Raw genomic sequence first — 27327 nt, forward strand, 5'->3', positions numbered from 1 at the left:
AAAGGGCCCGATACGTGCAGGACGACCTAATCCGATTGTATTTAATCGAGACGACCATCTGTGTACGGAAAAAAAAAAAAACAGTGAAATCCATTAACATCTCGCTTCATTTGACCTATTTTAAACGAGGAGGGACTAGAAAAGTTCATATGTCTCATCGTATGACACCTGTCAAGCTACAATAGTCTAAAATTACTCATGAATACAAAATTGATTCGAATCCAATTAGGACCATTTTTTTTTTTTAAATCTGTCGCGACTCGTCCAGCGAAGCCACTTTGTCCTGCTCAGTGCTGATTAGAGACGAACTAATTTTCTACTGGTTTAGCAGAAGAACTTACTCCAAAAATCTAACTTTACCTCAATGAACGTTCACTTAGAATCACTTTTACGAGCAGTTGTTAACAGCATGCGGACAAGCAACAGGACGAATGATCTGTACGTTTTAATTATGCTATTTAGAAAAAAAACTACATGTGCAGGTAGTAAAGACGGTATTATTAAACGCGTTCTCATAATTTAGCTCTAAGCGGCAGCGGTAGTGGCGTCAGTTTGATTTTCTATCTTGTTTGCGTTTTCCTTTAAATCGCTTCCTTGGGATTGTTTGTGTAGCAGCAACAACAGCAGCAGCAGCAGCAGCAGCAGTACACTGTGTGATACTTCACTGTGTCAATGCTGCGCTCTCAGCGTTCGTTCGACGATTTTTTTGTTTTTGACCAGCTTAAAGTGTGGGTGTCTAGAGTAAATACGAATCGATCCTAGTAGGACGGCATGACTGCGCGTACGAAATCCTGCTGCAGATTCTTGTCGATCGATAATGAATCATCGTCCGCAGCCGCATCATTGGATCTTATTCATTTCAACTACTATTATGTGTCGAATGCTGCTGCTGCTGCTGCTGCTGCTGCCTCTCGCAGCGTGGAGTTCCATGGAGCGCTCCGGCGGAGTAAGGTTCGATCGTGGTGATAGACGCAGCAATTGGAATTGGAATGATTTGCAGGTTTGATGTATGAAGTACAAAGTGGCATTTTATTCAGGGACGAAGATACTAATAGCGCCGTTGCTGTCGCAATCCGAGCGATATATCGTTTCGTCTACTTCTCATGCTGCTGCTGCTGTGGTTCCTTTTTTCCTTGCCCTTTTAGTGGTGAGAAAACTGACGACGTATGGCCACTCGCTAGTAGCAGTACAGCCGCGATGACCATTGTTACCAACAGCGTCGAAGTAATCCACGGATCTGAACGGATAGATTAGCAAGGCCAACGGCCATAGCAGTCACTCGATGACGTTTAATAGAAGGACGTTAGCAGCGATATGGTGGAACCTGTGACCGGTGCAACCTGCTGATTTTCTTGAACGCGCGTATGTTCTACGCTACGATTGTTTGTCTCTGCGCGCCAGGTACATGGCTCTCTATTATTGATGCTCATAGTGATAATGTCGTTGTTGTTGTGGACGGCGATGATGCTCGTGATAATTATAATGATGATAACGACAAAATGGCGCGCTATATGATGATAGGTGGTCGTCATTACGGGTCCTCTTTGGGTGTCCGTGTTTAGGCCAATCGATGTCTAGGACCAGTGCGGGTACGGAAGTGACTGCATCGAGGAAAGACCCCACAGATATACCGTGGCACACCGACATGCATGCGGATCAGGCGGTCACTTACAATACGACACAGTAAGAATAGAGAGCTAAAGGAGACGATATGGAGGAAGAACCGATTTGCGATGGATACCCTATTGAATATCATCCTCTTGGTGCATGCATTGAAATGAACGGTGATCACAACACACGCGCCGGTAGCGGCTCGCCAACGCAAAATGCCCTTCCGATCTAATCGTTAGTAAGTAAATGTTATTTTACGGCGACTGCAAATGATGCTCGTCTAGCTTTTTCTGGTAAAAACATGAATACACAAAGGAATGGCACATCGAATCGGAGAAACAGGCAGATCACATTTAAGTAAATCGTAACTAGTGTCATAACGGTGTAAGATACTTGAAAAAACATAAGAGAAAAGGTACAATAGGCCCATGCAGGCACTGAGCAGTTGGCCTTTTCTACTACAAATGACGATTTATAAGAAAATTGGTAAACAGAACAAAAGGCCCACTCAACACAACAGGGACGGAATACAGATTCTCTATTATAACGCATGGACTGAGTCCAGTGTTACGAAGCTATAGGTTATATATATATATATATATAGAATTGGTGTTAGAAATACTGAAAACGCCAACATCTATGCCCAATAATAGCGGGGGATTGAAAGTTAAACGGGTACGCTATGCTCTGCTTTATTATAAGGACACAGAGGATAAAAAAACAACTTCAAACAGTCCATTGGCATTGGTTCTATCCATACCGAACACAACAAACTCCGATGTCCTATAAGACCTTTCTTTCCAGATATAGAAAATTTCCATCTAGGAGAGAGCCTTACAAATGTGCAAATAGTTGTTCGTGCAGTGCTCTTTTATTTAAAAGAAATTTGACTTCTTTAATATATGCTCAAGATCTTCATTCTTATTTTATTTTCGCCCACCCCTACAGAACCGTGTTTCCGTAGGCTGAATTCTCCTTGGACACATTACAAGATGCTCCTAATTTCCTTTTTCCATCGCCTATTTTTTCGGTCCCTCGCAAGCTCCGTGTTGTCGCTAATCCGCTGCTCGTCTCTATTGTAGTTGCGGTGTGCGTTGTATTTATTTTTTCCCTAATCCTGGCAGTGTCGGACTGCCAGACGGACGCACCCATGCGCGTTTTTCGCCCGCCAGCGCAAAGCAAGTAGATACCACGGTCGTTGCTCACTGACGACGTCGCTGCTGGTGCGTTTGGTATAGATTTAGTCGGCCGCCAGGGGCAACGGCGGCGTCTAGCGCGTGAACCATGACGGAGCCGTCTATGGCGATTGTTGCATGGATCTTTCTTTTCTGTTTTGGCCTGTCGTTGCTTTTTCGGATGTCGTTGCTGCTGTTGACGACGATAATGTCGGATTCTGTTGAAGCTGATCGTCATCAACAGATCATATTGTGTATGCTGTGGTGGTAGTAATGTTGGGCTGTGATATGACTCTGACACCGCTAATAGGCGGTTATCACCTATCGCATCTCGGAGACGTGTCCAGCCACCGCCGGTTGGACAGCACAAGCAAGTCCGCCGAGCCAGCAAATAGGCCCGATAACAAGCGTCGACCAGCTGCCCAAGTGACTGCCCTGCCTGAAACAGAATAGCCAATGTCAAAGGCAGACTTATAGAACCAATGCGCTGCCATGAAAAGAGAAAAGTTAATACTGACAAACTCTTTCAGCAGCCTCCTTCGACTGCGTAGTGGTTGCATTTTCAGGAAAAGTCTGAGGTACGAAATTGTTAGCATGAAGTAAAAATAATTCGTACACAAGTGTCGCTACCACCTTCCTAGAACCGTTTGTGCTGTCCAGAAACCCAATCGGCAACAACGACAAGTTAATACTACCGTAGATGGTACAGGAACTGTGGCATAGAATAACGCTAGCAGACGCTTGCCCCGAAAACAGCAGAGGATAGAATGGTAGATAACAACAACCGCAGTAGAAGCACAACTTAATGGTTTGGCTCTTTTCATTGCCGTTTGAACTGCGGGCACCGGCCTCGTAACCGCAATTGACTCTATTATTGTTGTTGTTGTTGTTGGCGGCGGTGGTGGTGGTGGTGGTGGTGGTGTGGTGGTGGTGGTGGTGGGTGGGGTGTGGTGGTGGTGGTGTGGTGGTGGTGGGGTGGTGGTGGTGGCGGTGGTGGTGGTGGTGGTGGTGGTGGTGGTGGTGGTGATGGTGATGATGGTGATGATGATGATGATGATGACGACGACGACGATAGCGATGGTGGTGGCGATAATGGCGGTGATGATGTTCTTCTTGTCCTCGTCATTGTCATCATCGAGATACGTGATGTGTAACTTCTGGCAATACGGCTGGCCGGTACATGCTGTTGTTGTTGCTCTTGTTGGTGCTGCTTTTACGCAGCCAGTCGGCATCCGTTGCTCCATCCAGCTCGGACGGCCAGCAGTAGGTTCCTGCAGCGGCCGATGCCCGGGCAGCGGACACCGTTGTGAAAGGTCATTTCGCATCAGTTATACAGTAATCGGTCGAATTGACAGGCCGTCAGACACCGGCAAAGGGGTCAGATAGATATCGACAGCCTGATTGGATCATTCCCTGACACCAGCTGACAAATGAACTACCAACTGTCACTACAGACAAAATGAATTGTACTTTTGATACAAAAAGCTGCAGTCGCCCGTTTTGAGCCCCGTAACTCTCTCCCTGTTTCTGCTGCAACACCAATAGCGAATGAATTAACAATAAAAAAAACCCTGGCTGGGCTGGCAACGATACGTTCCGACGTGCCGAACAGTGGCAGCAGAAGCATGAACAGCAAGATCAATTCAAACTACGAGGGCAATGAAGACGAAAAAGTAACGAATTAAAGTGCCAATAGAATGCAGCTACGGGGGGCTATTGTGATCACACAGAAACCTATGCAGTTGGTAGCAGAAGTAGAAGCAAGCATCCAGTGGGCAAAAATGGCGCTATCTCTTTCATCCAGTGTCCCTTTTAACTAGCCAAATGACGAAGGGCCAGGGAATTAATCACCTATCAATTAAACTTATGCCGCCATTAACACAGTTGACAGTACAGTCAATGTAAAAAAGAAAAAAAACTGAATATTACCTTTTTTTGTGACATTGGTTTTATGGCTTGCGTCCTTGCTGGGAGACGGGACGGCGATTGCTGGTCCCTTTCACCTGAAACCTTGGCCGTCCAGGCTCTCACGTGGACAACAATTGGAGCAGTACTATAACTAACGATAAACCATTGCGTCATCTTTGAATAATGTTTTCCTTACTGTATAAATTGGCGTTATTGAGAACATGCGAGTGGCAGGTTGGTCTGATAGCAATGTAACACAGTAGTTCTAACACAGTGTAAACATATACATTCAATTCATCATTAGATTTACTGAAACATTGCCTAAACCTAACATGGTACATCATCAGCAAGAAGTTACAATGATTTTTGTAATGTAAGTTAAATGTTTCAAGTTCTACGTTACGTGCTGCCGTTAAACTAAAAAAAATAACTGGCCTCGATGTTGAAACGAGTAGACTTTAAAGATGAAGATAAAATCGATCTCTAATGGATATATGAGTGTTTACGGTCAGCGGTTACGCCGCTGAGCGTTACGTCGCCATCCCTGCAGCAAGCGTCATGTGAAATATACCATTCGAAATTCTGTCACGCCGATGTTCCTCCAACCTAGGATACAATCAGCTGCCTGGAGTCAGGACAATGGATCATTTTCTTTTCCCTAGCTACATATGTGTGCGTTATCATGTTTTAGTCGATGTATGCGTATTTTGTTACATGGCCATACCATCTCGTGCATGGCTCAACCAATTTCTGTATCTTTTTAGCATGCACGCTGTTTTCTGATTCGTATTGAAAAAAAAAAAAGATAGGCTTTCCCATAGGCCCCTAGCACACGGGTGGAGCAGCGAATTTGACTCGACCGAGGTATTACCATCACACATGAACGTGTACTGATTGGCACGCAGCATCTATTTGCCGAGCTAAAAAGTTTAACAGTAAAAACAGACGCTGAACCCATATTGCTCCGCTAGTGGCAATTTTGTCATCGGTCGCCATTTTATTCGCTGACAGACATCACTCCCATTCCGTTTCTATATCATCAAAACATAAAAATATAATTTTCTAATTACTCCTTTCAGGTCCCATTAAACGTTTGCTAAGCGTCTTGGACCATCGTTGTACAGCGACTACTCTTTATAAACCGTCCACCAGGCTTTGGTGCGATCCGCCAGAATCGGCGCATCTTCTACAACCTTAGACCAGTTTTTTCAAAATCACTTTCTTTCTTTGCACGCTAGGAAGATGATGAAGTATCTATGCTGTTAATTCGTATATATATTGAAGGCCGATAGACGCATACTGATATAAATGTTTACATCTCCGTAGATGTTACCGTGGTCTGGTGATATTTGATGACTTTAATCTTTTCCTTCATCCACAACTCCGATCCAGCAAAAGTTTCCTCGGACAAACGTTAACCACAAAAAGCATTTTTGCGTTTTACTGTCCAGTTAACGTGACGTATGATTACGTGTACGATATCTGCAACTTGTTCGATAGCTTTTTGCTTAGAGGGGATGGATGGCTAGTGGCAATTTCGTCATCGATCGTTATCTTGTACGATGCAAGGTGATATTTACTATCGTGAACCATTGTTTCTGTTACAGAGCTAGAGAGTTCTACTGTATTTCGAACTATTCCCATATTCGATCTTTGTGTTGAACATTTCCTTCTTATGGCACACAATTTATCAAACGGTAAACTATAGCTAGGTGCGTATTACCAGGTGCCATATATGCTTTGTACGACACGTTCATGTTGTTGAAGTGTCAAACATCTGCACAGCCGACCGCAGCGATACTCGTTCTGCACGTTTGTGCGCGCACACGAAGGAAATGCTACACGGCACGATCAGCCAAGCGTACGAACAGGACAGGGCAATCCATAGTAATTATAATGAGATAATATGCCTGGCAGCATTATTATTTTTTACTACTACAATTATTCAAATAAAATAAATTGCCCCTCTATCGATTCGATAAACCCAAAGTCGGTGGCCGTATCTGTACACGATGGGCCCATGTGTTTCGTCTATTTTCGATGTTGTGACCCGTGATTCAAGCGGATGCTCGACGTAATTGAATGTTTGAAAACAAAAGGGGATCAAAACTTCAGCAGGCGTCCCGGGAGAGGTATCTTGCATCGAGTCAATCTTCCCTGCTGCCCTATGCACCATTGGTAATTTAGCACGTGTAATAAATCAATTTGCAGAAGCTCTCTTTTGGAATATATTCGCAGATGCTAATTCAAGGTCACGGTGTATCTGCAACAGATTGGCCGTGATAGCTGAACAAATAGAGATATTTATAATTGTCACAATGCTACTGGCGTGCATACTAACTGATATAGTTGTCCACTGGTGTAGAATTCATCCGATCAGGACTCCGTGGTGGCCTGTCAAGGTCGTTGCTGCAAATGGGGAGACCCGCAATGCTATAGTCTCACGAGTGTTGACGTTCTGGTCTCGCTAATATACCACTTCTTCCGATCGATCCCGATCAGCTAGATTGGGTGCTGTTAAAGATAGGAGCTGTTTCGTGTCAATCAATGGCATCCGTTCGGGTGCCTATTTTCCACTTGCTCACTTCTACCGTACTCCACGGGTCCGGCTATTTTATCCAACTGTTATAATGCTGTATACAATAGTAGCCATTGTCATCTTTGTCGTGCTAACATACGTCGTCTTGCTATTTTCTGTTCTACACGGACTCGTGGCCTGCGACTGGCCTCGTTTTGGCTTTATACAATGGTTTCAGCTCCGCCACCCGCTGTCTTCATACTGCCACTAACCGCAAATGATTGGTCGTGCGCAAACGCGCTCAAGGATTGAAGACGATTGCAGAGAATTGAGGTATCGGATCGCATCTGAAATTGTGGCTGGTGACGTCGCCAAAGTGACAGAGATATAGGCTGCAGGGTAAAAAGGTTAGAATTACTCTAAGGATGAGAATAGAGCCAACAGAAGTGAGTTGACGTACCTCGGTGGCAAAAAACGCATCGCTCGTTCAGCAGCGGACCGAAGGTGATGCGATCATAAGTAGTCGCTTGACAGCGGGCGCATCACCTGTGAAACTTCGCATTGTACGTACACGTATCGAATCGGAGACGCAGCAAAAGGGAATTATCGCTATAAGCGTACTGGATGGCACCGTGCCACAGTTCATGCCGGCTAATACAAAGATTGGCTTCGAGAGAGAGAAAATAGAGAGACCGGCTTCGACGGCGCGAGCAGCAGCAGCTGCAACCGCATTAGGAGCAGCATCGAGATTGCAGTAGAGCTTCATTGCCCAGCTTCTATAGTAGTAGCAGCAGCATGAAGCTGCTCAAGAACGACACAGTGAATCGTAGGATCAGCATGACCCCACAACAGCGACAGAAATGATTATTATGCTAGTTGGGATTATCAGTTGCGGACTTATAGGTGCGAAGGATCGGGTGTACACGACATGGGTCATAAAGGAGATTAGCTGTCCGGGTGCAGGAGACACGACGTTGACTTACCAACTCCGAAACTGATCGGTCAGATCGATCGTCCAACGGGCCGTGTCGTAGACTCGTGGTTGAGAACAGTATGTGTTCTTACCGTGAAGGTGAAACTACTGAAGCTTGTGCGTGCCTCATGTTAGTGCCTTCATTACTACGCTAACTACTAATCAAGCTGCAGCATGCTGTCTTTTTTTGACGTGAACTCTGCTTATGTCTATAGGGATGCCCTTGTTCACCTCGTGATGCGTCGAACTTTTTCTCTTGTGATATTATACAGTTTATCTAGGTATTATTTAGATATTACACAACTGCTATACAATTTACAGGGGCAATTTGATGCTTTGTCAAATCTACGCTCACAGGGCAAATCTATTAGACATATAAAATATATTACTCGCGTGTCTGCATTATATAACGCAATTCTATTGTCGATAAGCGTCTCGTCTGAATCTTGGGAATGTTAATTTTTGAAAACTGGCATGTTTCACCGTTCTTCCACCTTTACCATAGTGGTAGGGGTATTTGTGGGAGGAAATTTTGGTAGCTAAGAATGCTCTTCCAAGATTTGTGCAGCATCTTTTAACCTATTTAATTTTTTATCCTTTGCTACTTTATATTCCTATTCACTCTTTTGTTTCCGGCGCTATTTTGAACCGATACAGTGCGTCAATCGTATCATTGACCCCATTTTTTATCTTAAAACTTTCCGTCCCTCTTCCTTGTTCCGTTGTTAAACCACTCATCGAACTCGCCCACTATGTCTAAATGGCGATATCTTTCCACCTTTCAATATATCTTGTACGCGCTCCCCATTTATCGGCGTGTTTTTTTTTACTCGCGATCTCCAAAGTCGTATTTCTTTTCATATTTTCCTTATCGCAGTACACTACACCACTTTGACTTTGGTCCCTTGTGCTTCCGTCCTTCTTTATTCCGCTAGTCGGCACGGCCCCTTGCGTCTACCGATCGGACTAGGACTCATCATGCACAGTTGTCGCGTCGGTGCTTCTGTTGTCCTCCTATAGATGCCGCTACGAATTATCCTCTTCTTCCTTAGCCGCTCCATTGTTTCAACTATCGGCGACGGCCGCACTAGCGGCGGCTCCATAATTCTATTTGCGTTTTTTGTCCCTACTACTATTTTCCTGGCGGGACATTCGTCCGGAGCGTACCTTGATCGTTGGCTAGCTAGCCAGCTAACGATCTCTTTTCGTTTTCCGAAGGGAAAACACATTTTTCCTACAGGGAAAAAAAATAGAACTTTTGTCGGGTCGTTGTTGTCGCCATCGTCGTTAAAAACGCGGATGAGCCCAAACAGCCCACATTTGCGGACCGTCAGGCGACAGACGCATACAACCCGATACTGCTTTTACGGCCACTAGTATCATAGCTACTGTTCCTATGGCAGACGAGTTCGAGTTCCGCCGACATCGCTGCGAGTGTAGGTGTTTCCCGTTCAGCCGCGCTCGTATCGATGCTAGAGAATGAATGTGTTGTGCCATCTCTCTATCATCGGACGATCGGTGCTTCCATGCGTCGTCTTCACTCAGTCGGTCGCTTTATGAATGCTGTTCCGTGTTTTTAGCAGAGACCAACAGGCCGCCTGAGTTATTCGATGCTGTCAACGCCTTTTTTTCTCTCCCTCTCTTTTTGCTTGTTTTTTATAACTGTTCAATTGACTGGCGCCTGGGCCGGCCAAGTCACTTCCAATATGACTCTGTCTGTCTGTGTGTGGCATTATCAAGACCTTGGGTCTATTACGACGACACTGATGCTGGGTCAACGTGTCGCATGTAGCCGGCGGAAGAGTCCGGCTGATCTCGACCGGCACCAATTTCGTTAGTTTCCTCATCTACATTTTTTTCGACTTGCACCGTTGTGTACTTGACGTCCAAGAAATAGGGAGACGGGGTCGCCGTAAACGTCGCTCTTTAAAAAAAAAAAGTGTCCTTTATAGTTTTACGAGGCGACAGGACAGTGACAACAGATTTCGGTCCGGATACACTTTTGACAATGAACCAGAAGAACTAGGAAGCGTGCCATATCCATTTGGAGCTTGAGGTAGTAATATGCGGGTGCCTGATTAATAAGTAAGCAGGCTGAGGCATGGATCGATGTCGCTCAATATCTAGACTCGTAAAGAGAGCACAATGAGAAATATCAATGTAGCTCAACGTAAATCTCTTAAACACGTTAAACTTTATCAGACGGACGACATTTTTACTCGTATAATCAATTTCCGGCAACGTTCGTATTGTTGTTGTTGTTGTTATGTTTAATATGATGGTCGTTACGGGGTCCATCAGAACACTCTTTAATGTACGGAGACCGAAATCGTTATTATGTTTAGTTAAGTGGATGACGGGAAGCTCGGCGTCCGGTTTGACTTCACCGCCATTTGCTTATGCTTCTACTGTTTGACTTATCATTGGTACTATTTACGATCTCCTGTGCGAGACTTCATTGACTCGTGCTAGTATTTTTCGCACACTCATGTATATATATATCGCTCTTGTCCCTTCGAAAAGACAGCTTCACGGTGTTCAGCGACAGCAACTTAAAGCAACGCGCCTAGTGAATTATAAATCTACGGAAAGGACCATCGAGCGCCATCGCTTGACACTATGTGTACTCACGATTGAAGACCAGTTACGATAAATTCAATTATTAAATTTCGATAAATTGAATTAATTAGATCAGCACCTGCTGCTGCTGCTACTGCTGCTGCTGCTGCTGCTGCTGCTGCTGCTGCTGTTGTTTTTTCCTATTGCCAGCCGCTAAAGCGCGCGTTCCGTTGCGGCTGGTCCATCCGGTGGTCACTTGCGCCGTTTTTAGCGGAAGTCAATGCCTGGAGTGTCTTAAGGTTCCGATAGACGGGCTGAAAATCAGCCCAAAATAAATGTTTTACCATACGGATTGTCCGCTCAAGCGCTCATGTTGGTGCGAAGGGTCCGCACTTTTAATGCAGAAGTGGCAAAGACTAAAGGACTGACTCCTAAAAAGTGACTGAGCAACGAGAGTGATCTTTGAACGACACAAAGCTATCGACGCCGGCTTACAGATGACAAAGAGGGAAATATCGATCACCCACCCGTATCAATCATTTCTTTACTGATGATGTCACAGAAAATGTAGAAAATAAAAATGATCATGATATCATTGTTACTAACGATTTACTGGAAGGAGCTGAGCCTGTGTCCGTTACGGACAACCACATTTTGTAATTACGTGTACCTCACTATTACAAGTAGCACCGTATTGAGGATGCGGCGGTATTTCCAGTCGATATAGGTTGAGAGTGCTTTATCGGACGAAGTTAGAAAAATACAATGATATATTACTCCTATTTGGAACTAAGTTTTATCCGTGGCCGCCATAATGCAACCCGCTAGCGGTACAGTTCAAATGAGCGGCCCACACTTTTGCCCCATGTCACTTAGAGGCTGTCTGACAAATGCAACTGTTTAACACATAAAACTAGAAACTAGATTTGCATTAACGATTTATGTACAATAATGTATTCAACTAGAGCGTGTACAACGAGATTTACTCTTCTGACTCTGTTTGGCCTGCTGGTTCTTGATTATTACTGCTCTGACCATGGTCAGTACCGACCAGCGCCGCTCGACTGTTACATTATACATGTACCGTTGGAGCTATACCCCGGCACACCGAGGCTACCCCTCCACTTCGCTGCTGCAAGCAGAATACTCAAGTGGATAGTGTTAGTGCATTTTGCTGGGGCGGCGCTCCTTCTCTGAACAGCGATGTGTGGTGCTTGAGTTGTCCAAATTTTGTGGTTCGCCATGCCAAGCACCCGCCAATAGTCATGTCTCGGTGATGCAGCGGTCGAGTGGTCTGTTCTGTAAAGGGAACTTACACACAAAATTCAAAAAGAAGAGTGCATGGAAAGGAAACTGCTGTGGTGGCAGGGAGCGAATGGGGGCATTGTGGGAAACCATTTGCCATGCCTGCGCGTTTAGGCTTGTTGAGGCTGGCCTCCTAAAGCAGACCCTCGATGAAAACCACCTATAGGGTAGGACCAATGCTGAGGTTTCTTTGCATGCTCCACATACGAACATTGCTCCTGCGGCTGTTATTCCTGCTGATCCTTTCTACTCAACACACTTCCGTTGCGGCGGCAGCCGCAGCGGAGTCCGCTACGCGGAGTCGGGATGCTGCGGGCGCCGCGGCTGCTGCGAAGTGCTGAAAGCCCTCCTGCTTCATCCAACTAACACGCATCAGCGAGGTCTCTTACTCCCTCGCGGGAGATGGGAAGCAACCGGAAACACCCACATAGAAAAGGCAGTTGTGCTCGCTCCCACAATTATCCATCTCGACGCGCGCGTTCGCTGGTGGCAACGGGGCGGATCCGTCTCTCACCACCCTCTGAGGAGTTGTCTTCGTGGCCAAGTTGTCGACGGCCTGCTCTAACGGCCTAGCGGTTTTAGCAAGGCCTTTCAACTCTGTGCTCCGACAGTGGCAAACCCTACGAGACATAGACCCAGGCTCAGAACTGTGCAGCAACGGGCCGCTAGCAGTCGCCAATTGCTCTACCGCGCATATGATCACTTTGGCACTCTCACTCGCTGAACAGACAAACATACATACGGGCAGACGGATTTACGGATGGACAGACCGCATAAAAAAGGGCAGAAGTTGTATGTATATACAGAGAATCGACCCCTTTCCATACGATTTATGGCAGATTGTGTTTAACGTAAAGACGTGCTATAACGACTGTGATTACATGTTCTCATGTTGTATTGTGTTGAGCAAGCACGCAGAACACATTTGACTACATGTGCCTGATTGGTCAAGCCTACAGTTACGTAATAGTGGGTGAGAAAACAGTAGACTCTCATCCACGTAATACGGGCTGGTCCGGACTCGTAAAAAAGGTCTGCAGCTACTACTGGCCCATCGTTTGGCGGTGAATACTACTACTTGTTAACTTATACGTTTAGAGGTGTGTGTCTATAGGTAAACTATATTAATCCATGCTGTGGAATTACTTTAGAGGACGCATTTATCAATAACTGTATAGAGTAAAGTCTAGCAGAACGAACATCTACAAAAAGGTGTCGAAGGGTCGAACAAATAGATACTCAAAGGGTCTTGCCTTTCCCTTCGAATCCATCTGCTAGATTCGCGTTCAGACTGGAAGACAAGCGCTATGTTTCACAAATGTCTATGGTACAAAAATACTAACATTTTCAAACATTGGATGTACGTAAACGTTCGATACGTACGCTCATTACGGAATATGATTGGTAGATCTATCTATGGTTTACTAGTTTAAGCTCATTATTTACCGCATATAGCCTAAAAAGTCGACTATGTAAACTCTACCTAGCGGCAGCCGTATCTCGACCAGCGACTCGTTCTAAATTCACATTTATATTTAACTAGAGACTATTTAATGGCTCTGTCTGAACGCTACCAATAAGCTTGTTGGTAGCTAGCTATCACTTCCTTGCCTTCAAGCCTTTAATTGGAATCGTGCCATGTCTATCCCCGGGTCGCTACTGCAGCCTGTATCTTCATCCGCGTACAATATGTTTGCGGCTGTTCCAAGCAACTCCGAATATATCCGAAGGACAGGACAGGACAGAAACGTGCCCATATGTAAGATCCCTTTGTAGCTAAAGGCGTGAGCTGATACATATATATATACACGAAACGAATGCGTGCGGATTGGTGCGATCCGCTTCCACTGCCGCATTACCCTAAATAGATAGATGAATGGCAGAACATCGGCCTACAGATACGCGTCATTGTACGCGTGTAATCAGCGATAATAGTAATAACTGCATTGCGCATAACGCTGTTCTTTCTTGTCTTTTTTTTTTATTTCTTGCTCTTTATTTTCGCTTGTAATGATAACACGCCTCTTGTTCTTTCTAAATCGACGCAATTACACCTCCTGATCGGACCTATAGCGCTCCAGTCTGTAGTATTATACGTATGTACCAGGAGCAGGATGGGAAGTCGAAATACTCGGTCATATCTACGGGGATACTGTGTTTAAACGATGAGGAACATATGAGCTAACCGACTCGAGAGAGCAGTGTTGAATGAGGTCTAGTTGAGACTACGCCGATAACATCGGTAGTCAGCGCGGGAAGCCAACGGACTCGTGGGCCGTGGCGACGAAAAGACCAGCCCTATAGCACCCCCGAGTTACCGCGGCAGGTAGAGGTGATGATGGCAGAATCTTCGCGTTCGGTGCCTTCACCCCCTAGTGCTATTGCTTGCAGAGCTGCTTTGTATAAGTGGCTTATAAATGGGATTATCTATTTAGACCCGGCACACTATCGTGTCGCGATAGTTGAGGTATTATCCGCCTTGTAATATTACTACCGGATGGGAACCTACTCGGCTACGGGGGTTTCGGGTGATGGATAGGTCGGAACAAGCAACTAAAACCAAAATAAGCTAATTATACCAAGAAACTTCGTTGCGTAGCACCACCACTACCTTCCAGCTTGACGACTAAGCCCACTAGATGGACTTTAACCCGAGGGGATCGATGCTCATTTTAAAATGATTTTCGCAAACCCACATAACCACCCTCTGTCTATGCCAGGCGTCCACTGGAGAAGCGCCGACAACTCGAGGGAGAAGATTGCAGTATTGGGGTAGTTACCATATTTGACCTAACATGATACTAAGTGGAAAAAGCTGAATATATATATTAGCAGTAGCAGATCATCTAATTATTATAGAAATTAGTGGCCGTCTCTTTATACTTAATATTCGCAAAACGTTTTCGAATAAATGAATATTAACATTACTGTGTAAGCGTGTAAAGTATAGTGACTATTTTTCTATTGATCGGACTAGTTATTTAAGCGTTGTCAACTAATTTACCAGTTGTATCATTAAACGTAATTTATTCAGACTTGTCAACCTAATAAGATATAAAATGTAGATGCTACAATGTGGCATTTAATAGTGGCGCATATGGCATTGAAGGTTTTATACAGACCGTTCGTTGATGCTTTCCGAAGCTTTCCCGCAGTTTAGCTAGTATAGAAAATCAGGAATGGGTCAAAGTTGTGAGGAACAACGATTAGATAAACAAATGATTTTCGGATATGAATATATCGTGACATATTTTCACGGGTAGGTGCACTTCAAGAACTTATCCGCTTTCAAACAACTCTAGAATGCCAAACACTTGGGTGCAGGCTGCAATAGGCCTACAGGATAAATATGTTTCAGCTCTATATAAATATAGTTCGTGCAACCATTACGCTATCCGTTTGCAGTAGAGTTTTCGCTCGTATGGGGATGTATCTTCATAGAGGCGCTGCTCGCGAGCGTTGGAACGACAATCGCCCTAGTATCTATAACGTTAGGCACTTCCCGATAGAGGGTAAACTGTGCCTGGCGGCACGTTAGCCAAGAAGGCAATAGCACAGGCCATTTGTGCGACTGTCAAATGCAGAAATTTGATAGAGGCCCATTGCCCGCTCTCTCCGTTAGGTGGCCAGGTTAGGTTCCACAGAGGTTGAGCACCCATTCAGGCCCGCCATAGTCAGCCAGGCCGACGATTCGTGCTGAATCCGCAAGGAAGCACTGTTTCGGATGCTCAAAATTATTTGCCCACATTAACCACAACCCCGAAAGCTACTAATCATAATGGCTTTTGTGATGCGGGGCACTCTGCAGCGAATGCTTTCAATGAGCACACGCGAGACGGTTTCGCGCTGTCCTGTCTTTTCTGCATTCAACCCTCTATCCGCTGCACGGAAGTTGACAGTTCGCCGAATTGGCAGTAAAATCAATTCCAATTGGTGGTTGGGGGGCATTTCACATAACATTTAAGGCTACGATATAATTAAATTTCTTCGTTGATATCACCGGACCCCTAGACTGTTCGCACACAGAGATTGATTAGGACAATATAGGCACTATGAGTTAATAAGAGCTAAAATTATCGTCTCCTTTCCTTTCTTCAGTGACTTACCAGTGGGTCCCCTTGTTATATGTCAACTAGATTCTCGTAGGCGTAAATACTAGTGACAAGTAAATTTTATTCAAAAACCCACTTGTGTTGAATTTGTTTGTCCTTTTTTTTTACTTCACTCGATAAATATGTAGGGGGTAGACGTATGGAATCACAGGCGTTTTCCATAGCTGACTATGAACTTCTCCTTCAACGAAAAGCTGCCGTGTTACTGTTTTAGTATTCTTGGGTATGAAGATAGGCAACAGAATCCTAGCAATCTTAAGGACTAAACAGGGAAAAGTTTATGACTATACTCATTATCGCCTTTTCTACACACTGGGATAGATGGATGCTCGAAACATGCCCCTTACGAGAATTACGGCCACGTCGACACGATTGCATTATATAATGATGAACAAACCAGATGTCACTGCTTCATGTCTTCTCAACGACACGTAACCAAAGAATGGATGTGAGTTAAGAAAGTTTCCTCATAATACTCATGTATGATACGGAAAACAAAGCCGAATATAAAACTTGAATGTATTATATTTAATATTATCTCAGAGATGGGTTCTTTGTGGCCCAAGACAAAATCTCCGCGTGCAAATCTCGGGATATCGTTGTGCCTCTTAGGAGCATCTCGAATTTCGCGCTCACGTCTGCCTCAGGCAGCATCTACCCCGTCCCCAAACTGTCTCTGTTCCGGTACTCGCCACACCCCATTTGGTCTTCACCTAAAGCAAAGCTGCGCCTAAATGCATAGTCAGGGGTCCTCTTTCCTCAGCTCTCTTCCTTGCGCCTTATCACAACACTAAGTCTCGAGTACGAGGGTTTGCCCTGATACGGCCTTCTATGTCAAGCATATCTGCGGATATAAATAACCCAAAGCTCAATAAAAAACGCATTCATACAAATGCAACAATACCCAACTGTGGATATACATGAAAGACTTCTACTGCTCATGGATGTGACTAAGGCTGAACGCATTGTCGAACACTTCGTATAAGAAAAGTTTTTGGCCCTTTAGACCCGCACATGCCATTCCCGCCTGCATGCCCGGTAGCCTTGAGCTAGCATCCTTATAACCCAGTGCTGAACAACACTGTCGCGCTCGTGCCATCTAGCGGGATGGGTCCGCTAGTACATAGTACACCGTCTGCTGCATGCGGCCAGCAGACGATCACTAATAGAACGAATAAGATTGTACAAACGGGGGTCCGCCGTAGCTGTGTGTAGATGTGTATAAGAAACGCGACGAAAACCACGATGTCTTGTTGTACGCGTGATGTGCTGAGAGAAGCGTGTTACGCTACTCGGATGTGCTGTACAAGCTAGCAAAAGCGAAGGTGGTTGCTTGTAATGGCAGGATATTGCTTCTAGTCACGCAATCGGCCACTCTCCCCTTCATAGCTGCCCCTTGGCATAGCATAGGGGATGACGGGGGAGTCAGAGAAACCCACAACATACGACAGCCGAGCGAACGAGTCGTGGCTGCTGTGACGGTGCTGGTGGTAACGGTGAATCAGAAACAGGCCAGGCAGGACCTCCTCACGGCTTTTGCTGTAGGTGGGCCTGGCTGCCTGCTCGAGGCACAAATCGGGTAATCTGGGGCAATCTGCAATAGGTTTGGAGAGAGACTAAGGCAAGTACAAGTAAGGCGGCAGGCGGTGACGGCAGAAAGGGGTTTAGTCGCGAACGCCGTCATGACGCACGGGAAACCGCCGCCAATAAGAGACGTTTTTCTCTCTTGTGGCAATAAAATATGCGCTGGCGCTATTGGTGAGTGCTACTTCCGCTGCTGATAGTGATAATATTTAAGGAGAGCACGCTATGGATAGCACGCACGGAGACCAGAAATACGCAAATATTTTTGTGGTTTATGTTTTTTGATACTTAAACTGTTAGGCACTACTTTGAACAGCCGGCTCGTTTCAGTATGAAACGAAATATGCCTACGTTCGAATCTGAGCCTGGACCACCACATGTTTAGCAGGTAAACACGTTGCCTACTGCGCTATTACGGAACAAAAAGAACACGTACCAGCTGATAGTTTTACCATTTATTTTATAGAGGAAGCACATTAAGCATGTAGGATTAGAACACTTATCTTACAATCATTCACTAGGATAACAGGCATCGCCTAATAGTGCAATGTTATAATAGTTCCAGGTAATTCCAGCATGAAAGAAAAAAATTATAATTTTGTTTATTATTTGCCCTTGAAAATTGATTTATATGCAGTCAAATTGCTTCATAACAGCAGTTATCTGTTTTTGGCTTAACAACCATCGGCCTGCGCACGCACTACATATATCTGCCGCTTTAAATAAGAAACCATTTTTAGGAAATGCCTTCTTTGCAGTTATTGCTAACATTATTGTTGTTGCTATAGTTGTTGCTGCTATTACTATTTCTAGCACTCGGTTTTTAGCGCACTGCCTTCGCATCGAAATAAAAACGGTGTTAGAATCAGCGGCAAAAATCTTAAAGCAAAATAGCTTTTGAGTTTTGTCGGTTACTTGTATTTAGATATATTACACATGGAGTCGCAGTCCAGCTATGTCTTCTAATATCTGAGTATATGCAGCGTTCTATCCGTAGGGCTCTTTACCCGCTAATGGGGAGATGCCGCTTACATAGAACCCGTACGACCGTCGCCCACGGTTTAGCTATGTCGTGTCTTTCCGGATATATCCAATATTCCGTCCGCTGTGTTCGAGTGTGTATTTGTAGGACTCTGCATAAACTATTGCTAACCTCATCACACCTCAGCGCAGCACCGCCGAAGCAGCAGCAGTAGCGGCAGAAGTCGGCGATGTGTTGTCATTGTCAGTTTTCTCTGTTGCCGTTGTTGTCGTCATCGTCGTCGTCTTTGATGTTTTTCTTGTTGTTGTTGCTGCTGCTGCTGCTGCTGCTGTTGTCATCGTCGGCGTCGTTGTCATCGTCGAAATGTGTTTCTTCTCCGTTCTCTGCTCTTTTCTCATTGTAGAACACAATAGAAAACGATTTTGAAAGAAGCCGATTTTGCTGGAGGGGGAACGCTAGTAGACCGAGAGCAGAAAAAAAGGAGCGAGAAAAAGCCGACGAAGTTCTGCTTCTAGAACAGCAACAACAACACCGCCAACAAGACCTACTCTACCCAGTGCGCTTCCTCATGTTGATCCTCAACACGAGAACGTTAACAGCGCCTCCATCGGCAGCAGTAAGTTGCACAAACGTGGGCAATTATTTAGCTGCTGTGGGCGCAGTTCTGATCGCTGCTGCTGCTGCTGCTGCTGTTCCTGATCTCGTGTGCGGCACCCAGTAACAACAACAACAACAACAGCGACAGCGACAGCAACATCACCGTGATCAACAATAGAATAAATGAAGCGCTCGGACAAGATGTGGCGGCGACTGCAAGGCGCTGCTATATAGCTTCGATCCTCTCGTTGCGGGATTCTGCTGTCTGAGCCTCCGAATCTCAGGGGCTCCTTTCTAGTTCTCTGCTTAGCTTTGTATTCCATTGAATCAACTCCGTAACATATCTACTTCTGGGGTTCGGTCTGTTTGCTTCACCTCGGACGGCAGCAGCATAACAACGACGGCGAGGACGACGATGACAAGTAACAACAAAACTGGAACAGGACCTTCACCTGAAGCAATGTACAACCGGGTCGCGCTAGAAGATCTGTTGTCACTATCTTGGCGGCGCTTGCGCCTTCGCGTTCTCTGTCTTCTATTTATATTATAACAGCTTCTGCCAAACTGCAGGTAGGCGGCAGGTCTCTGGCGTTACTGCGCGCACTTAAACTAGCCGAACTCTAGGGAAGTTTGGCGTTTGCTTACTATCACTGCAATGCTATCACATGCATTGTAAAACGGTGCTTATGTTTTGCTATGCTTAAATTCAGAGTGTTGTTGATGTTGTTATTGTGATTGTTGTTGTTGTTGTTGTCGTTGTCGTTGTCGTTGTCGTCGTCGTCGTCGTCGTCGCTGGTTTTTGCATTCTCTGAGCTGTTCTCATCTGTGAATGTGCCTAAACATGTGTAAGCCCTGATGTGTTTATAGGTTTATGCCTAAATAGCGCGCTAGGAGCTACGCAAGAAGAATGACTGGTCTCAAAAAGCTCCCATAGTTAGCAACCGAACCGGTATAATTTCATCTTAACAAACTAGCAATGTAGTCTGCTTCTGTTTGAACGCGTGAGACGTAACATGCATGATCAAGAGATGGCTTTCAGGCTGCCTGAAAAACGTAAGGTGACAACGGATCACAGACACGAATAGGTAACTGTCAGGACACAGGCATCAATGAGCGTAGACAGTTTGGCTGGTAATGAGAGGAAATTTATAACATAGAATACAAATTGCAGCTGAGACCTATTGTTTTGTATACGTTTACGAATGATTATCAGTTTTACACCGCATGGTAGTATATAGATGAAAAATATTGATTCATACATTTGAGAATTGCGGTCTAACAATCTAGTCGCAGGACTGAATTTTGTCTACTCCGGTCGCGTAGGAACACCAATCCAGCAGCCCCATGATTTCTATCGGCTTTCGTTGATAACGACATCCACAGAGTGTTTGTCTATTGTAGAATTGCGTATTGGTTAGGTGTTCCGTGTTGTTGCCGTGGTCACACTCAGTTACAATTTGCTGCTAATAAATATTATATATGGTTGCATTTGTTGTCCATCGACTTCGTCCGCGGCTCGGTAGCACTCGGTCGGAGGCGTTGATATGGTAACGCTCTTCCGTTCGGCACGAAACAGCCACCTCCTCGCGTTGTATACAGGGGGCACTAGTATACTTTACAACGGTTCCTGTTCCAATTCCGTGCAGCGTACTCACTGCATTGCACCCACGCGTGGTGAACTCGGGGAGCCAATCTGGATAAGCCTATCTGTATGCAAATCCATCAGGGCGGAATAATATCAGGTTGCTGCTCACCCTGTCAATTGCTTATCCATTGTTGTCTGAGTAACCGTCTTGGTCGTAGTGAAAAAAAATAGAATAGCATTGCTTATCGGAGCGGCAGTGGCAGTCAAATAAGGATTGGACCAGTCAAAGCGTTCGGGATCTTCAGTCTTCGCAAAGAGTTGCTACTGCCTGTCTCATTTCTGGCCATCGAATCATTTGTTGGGCTTCGTCCACTGCTGCTACTGTGGCGCAGTTGTACGCCTTTTGATCTCGCAGGAGGCAGGGCAAAAAGCGACAGGGAGATGTACGTAACGACGGATTTGGCTTCGTCTGCGCTGGTGCCTTCTGTCTTCCCGCTCTCGTTCTGAAATTCTGTCACTAGGATACAAAACAAAACTGAGAGGCAAGAAGGATTCAACGCTAAAGTAACAACGTCGTAAAGGGCTTAAGCTGTGTAATAACGCTCTTGAATTCTATGAATCTTTCGCGTGTAGGACGTGTCTTCGGAAAAAGGAAACCGTGAGGATCTTTCTGTTTATCTCGGAGATTCTTCCTATTTCTCGAGATGCGTAAGTACTGCGTTGTCTGTTCTGCAGCTGCGCTCGAGCACCGAATCGGATTGCCACTGTGCCGCTATTCGTGGGGCTGGTTCCGAGGTGTTTCGCGAAGAAGACGAGAAACGCGGAGGCAAGATTGAGGATGCGTGCAAAGGCAGGAAATTGATAAAAAATTCATCTTACGCTCAGTCGTAGCAGTAGCAGCAGCTGCGGGTACATAAAAACACCGCATAAAAAATAACACGCACAATTATCACGGTGACATTCCATGGCAGACCGGTCCAGCGGGTAGCTGAGATCATGATTCAGCTTGTTGGCTACAACAGATACCTACAGAAAGGTGACGGACACAAGAAGTTCAGAAGGATAATAACAAAAAAAAAGAGAAAACAACCGGTTCCACCCATTCAACGTTATCGTCATGGGGAAGACGCGCTGAGCAGATATGGATGTACATTCGGGTTAGCTTGTAATTACTGGGTGATAAGTGTCATTAGAAGAAATTTCGTAGGTAGGCGGGGCTGAACAATGCAGTACACCGCTATAAAATAAGTAATTTAAACTCACAAATGTGCGTCTGCAAACGACTCCGTCCTAGATTCTGTTTTACGGGAATTATCGTAGGTATATCATAGAGGATTTCAAAAACCGTTACTGATTCACCTATCGACACATGTTTACTTTTTTCGATTCTGATTTAATACAGTAATAATAACGATGTACGAGGGAAACAAGGATATATTAAACAGGTCAACAGATCTGCTATGGACTACAATATATCGTGGTTACGTTACCAGATTGCTGCTTTTCCACAGCCGTTGTTTGCTTGAATATTTCAATTAAGCAAAGTGTGCTAGATTCTCCGCATGACAACGTACGAAGCACTTGATGGAAAAACAGAACGCTGGTCCTTTACAGTCCTAGGCCGTAGTTAGGCCAATCGAAGTAGCCAGTAGTACCATATGTTCTAGTAAAGTATCTTAGGTATCAGGTGTTTTATCGACAGACGCAACGCCCCACAACACATGACCCAAACGTACATCGGCAGACAATACGAATTGTAGAACCAATCTAAGATTTATGGTTGTCCAAAACCTTCAACAACTCGCATGGTATGTTTATGGGCCGCCTATGTGACCGTCGTTCTTTTCACATGAAGCATATATGGCCGTAGACGGCAGCACAGGACAGAGAATATTGCTATCTATGTTTACGTCATTACGAGCAAACTAATATCGCCGCGAGAGGGTGCGTTGATCGAGAGAAAAATGACGCACTGCAATGGCGTTTGCTGCTTTCTCCACAACGGAGCCATCGGCAGTAACAACAACAGCAACAAAAACGATGGTGACAATTACGCGAAGTCGGCAGGTAGGCGCGCTATTGAGAAATTCAACGTTCGGCTCGAACGGAAACTCGACATGGGAGGGTCGAATGTGAAAACACACACACACACACAAACGTCCAACAACCACAATGGCAAGCTATCACTGCCTTTGCTGGTTCTCATTCTAAAATCTCTGTAGCAACGTCGTTAACTATGACGTTTATTGTAGGACGCTACGCGCAAGGCTTTCAAAGTGGTATATTCATTTCCATGTTATAGTTCGATCGGTTGGAGCTGTACTTCGAAACTGGGCTACAAAACATAGATGGTAATATTGATATTATCCACGATTGCATGTATACGCTTGACCTCGTAGAAATAATTTCGGCGCTAGAGTTCTTCAGCCATATTTAATACGCCTATATATATATATATATATATATATATATCGTACGAAAATGATATGTTTCATTGTAGTACGCATTCAGTTATGCTTACAAACGCTGTTTGCTAGTTCTATAAAAAATCATCGCAAACCCAAACCGGCCCTAACGGTCCGCTCTCATTTGTAACCTGTTCTCGCCCTACGGAGTAGTATCTCTACGTGTATAGCAAATCAGTAACTTTACGAAACAATGCACCGATAATAACAAAGAAACTCGTCAAAATACGCTAGGCGTCGAAACGTTTTTGGATTCCAGCAAACATCAGGTTAAGGATCAATTGCGCAATACCAATCAAAATGGCCTGCTCGAGGAAAATTTGTCACTCTGATGTAATAGTGATTTATCGTCGTTTAGCGTATCGCCATCATCAATACGACCTCGAATGTTTTTTGTCATTTTCTTTTAATAGCTATAACCACTCCTTTAATTACTGTTGTGAAAGCAAGGCTTATGCCGGCTCGCTGCCTCTTTGTGCTTCGTCTTGGAATTCGTTCTCTCTTTGTCCACCCCTTTTGCTTCGATGTATTGACGATGCTTAAACCCAAGAAGGACTTACAGGCAAAGGGCGGGCCTCTGCCGAAGGCGTGAAAAGGCGCCGACCCGCACTTAGGTCATGTTTATGGGTCGATAGAGGTGTATATTGATACATTGAATGTTGTGTTTATATAAATGCACACTTACACCAATACCCGATACATTCCACGCAACCACGTTCCTTCTTACTTTTCTCGTGCGTATACAAAGCGTCATAATTGCATGTGTGCAGGACCCACGTGTGCCTGTTAGTCGGTGCAAGAGTGACGAACATGCTGTATTCTATTTGTAACGTCGTTGTGAATAAAAATGGAAGATAGGCAGGAACAAGAACAGGACTAACTAGCTCGCCAATGGCTACAATTGTCGAACAAAAATTGTATCTGAGCGGTTGTAGGGGTCTAGCCAGCGCCCGCCTGACCCAGCCTCTATCGACTCATTGGAAACCAAACTCTCAGAGTCTGCCTCCTTATATCGGTCCCGAAACGAAGTCATAAGCATTAGAACAACAACAACAGCAACAACGACAAATCTGCTATGTCCTTCTGACGCCCACGTTGGTACGATCGCGTCAAAGTGCCTCCACTGACTCAGGTCATCAGTGCATAACCAAAAATTAAGAACCATAAGATTATAAGAAAAATCGAGTGAACCTACTGTTAAGGACGTGTACCACAATAATGGCAGCACCGTAAAATATTAAAATATCACAGATAGCCAAGGTTATCAAGGCTCCGCAAGGTTCGCGGTTGTGTCCGAGCGTTTGCATATATACGTGAGCGCGTCCAGGCTACGCTGGCGGACTCGTGTATCAGAGCTAGTAGTAGTACGATAGGAGTTTTGCCGCGTCGTAATTGTGCTAGCCATTGACTGGCGCTGTCAATAGCCGTGGAGCTGGCGCTCGCGGAACAGTTGTCATCCTTTCTGCGATGTTGGCGGCAGGGGCGACCACGATAGCCGAGGGCACAACGACCAATTCGTAGCTTATTTTGCCGTCGCCGCTGCTCTTGGATGTAGCCACTATATAATTTCACGCTATTGACAATCATGCGCAACACAGAATTGCTGCGTCGTCCATACCCCCCCCCCCGCCACGGCCATCTTTACTGTGGACCTTTATTGAGTTCCAACTTGTCGTGACAACAGTCGCCGCTGTGCTGACGATAGAGTTGCTCTTGCGCAAATGTACAACTAAACAAAAATATTATATATATATGAAGGTGGGTTCTGCTGTGGTCCGCATTTGTGGCACTGTTCCATGTACAAAGAATTCAAATACAATAGATTTTTTGAAAATGCCTCAACGAACCACCGAAATTAAACAACGTCACAAAAGCACCGTACACATATAGACACACACAAACACATACACACGCAAAAACAGACGAACACAAACATGAATAGATATGCGTGGCGGCTACGAACAGAAAACGAATAGAGGCATGCCCTTTGTTTATGCTCTACAATCCGAAGTGATGCGATGTAAGGCATGACCAGGCAGCTTTTCGCGAACCTCATAACTTCACACAACGGCATTCAGATCTAGCGACAGGTTGCCGTCTTCGGATTGGACGAAACGTATACAGATTTCCGCTGACGATGTGGCGCCACTGTTACTCGACCTAATGGGTTGCCCAGGTTCGTTCTGCCGTTAAGTTATTATTGTTGAAATGATCGCCAGAACGATGATCCCAGGATACACCTAGTATTATGTGGGAGCGTATCGTTGAATCGACAGAGAACACTCAAACAGGCCGCCATTTGTAGCGATCACCACTTGGGGCGTTCGACATGTGTTGGGCCCGTCCGTTCGCCCCGTGAAACGCTGACCACCGACCACTGGGCACCATGGGCTATTGACGGTTCCCACTGTTATGGAATGCAATGACTGAAGCGGCAAGTTAACAGAAAGTGATTAGCTAGACCTCTCAAATCTAAAAAACGAGTACAACAAAAAGAAAGAGGAACAGAGGCAGGGAGGAGAGAGACAGAGTCTATAGCATAGAATTATAACCTGCTAGATTATCTAGTGAAATCTTCGAGTGGATCAGCTATAGACCTTCAACACGGTTGACCATGTCTACAATACTTAGGACAGTAAGAGATTGCATAGGACGCATTGACGCGATCACGATAAGCCCAGCTCGAGGCTCCGCACTGTCGCTGCCTGCTTACCCGTCTAGATCGACGCGTTATTACCATGATATATATTGTATGACCCGTTTACGCCGAACTGGTGAGCTGAATAGGAAATTCAATTGTCGAACTCACACGTTTGTGGCGCTGTGAACACGAACTGCGACCATATTGGTACAACTTATATAACCACTTACAAACGTTTAGCCAATTTGAGCGCGGTTTGAAGGAGCAGCGTCTGTCGCGATCAGATCATACGGTAGGACTCATCCAGTGGGCGATGTTTGAAATGGCATAGGCATAAGTGGAAGTTTTGTCATGAACTACTATTGCAGACAGGCCTCGTCATCTGAGCCGACATTCACGACGGCGATGGGAGACAATCTGCAGCCGAGCCGATGAACGCGACCCGAGTTTTCATTGCACAAATGAAGTTGATAAGGAACAAAAATGCAAACAGGTAGCCAAACCCGTAAGTGACGTAATAATTATTCGCGTCACCTATAAATCTAGCAGTCTAGCGCATAACTTAAGTCATGTACTCCGTCTATATGCGATGACGGTCCGGTACGGCGTCCTCTGTTGATTTCACACTGATGGATACCTTATCGCGACTCTGCTGATGATGGATGTTAAAACAGAGTTGTCCAGGCTGCCGGCGGACTATTTCGATCGATTCCATTCAGCGATAGGTTTTTGTAAATAATACGCTTATTTGAGCTAGCTCGAGCAGCCTCATGATATTTACATAGACTGATTTAGTTTTTAAGTACTACTCAGGGTTTAAATGACAAAATAATAACCCTAATACCTGAAATAATTCATTCTAGAACTGTATACGTGTCTGTTAGACGTTTTGTAAGCAACAGTCATGAAGCGGCAGTATACGAAAGGTCACATGCTATCCGTCGGCCGTAGTTAATGCTAAAGAACATTTTCTGCTGCTATTATTAGGGGATGGTCTTACGTACGCCACATTTCGGCCAAGACTAACTTACGGCTTCCGATTTTGAAATCTCTGTATACTCAGCTAGACGACGAGTCATGAAATGCGTTTCGTTGACCTCATGACCGATACGTTCCTTTGCAGATATATTCTTTTCGGTATTGCGGAGATAAGTAAGCCAAATTCTGTAAACTAACACTGGACCTTTTTTTTTTCCTAAACCTTCGTCAGTCTCAGGGGTGGGTGCTGAGTTAACTTCTTGAACTGTGTGTGTTTTTGACAAAAACGTTTTTATACGTTTGCACGCAAGTAAACGTGGTCACGATCCGACGC

General features: G+C 45.0%; 1 protein-coding gene across 2 annotated transcripts in view; it reads left to right on the forward strand.

The window, feature by feature from the left end:
- LOC111254267 (transcription factor Sp9-like) overlaps positions 1-27327 on the forward strand; it is a 128730-nt gene that overhangs the window by 38807 nt on the left and 62596 nt on the right. The window contains exon 1 of one of the 2 annotated variants that reach the window (XM_086974805.1): positions 463-1849. The exons of the other annotated variant lie outside the window; for it this stretch is intronic. The gene's annotated coding sequence lies outside the window, so the exon portion shown is untranslated. Of the gene's footprint in view, positions 1-462; positions 1850-27327 lie in introns of those variants that run through there. 2 annotated transcript variants of the gene reach the window in all.

The sequence above is a fragment of the Varroa destructor genome, unplaced genomic scaffold, assembly GCF_002443255.2.
Source record: "Varroa destructor unplaced genomic scaffold, Vdes_3.0 BEIS01000007.1, whole genome shotgun sequence".
NCBI classification, from domain to species: domain Eukaryota; kingdom Metazoa; phylum Arthropoda; class Arachnida; order Mesostigmata; family Varroidae; genus Varroa; species Varroa destructor.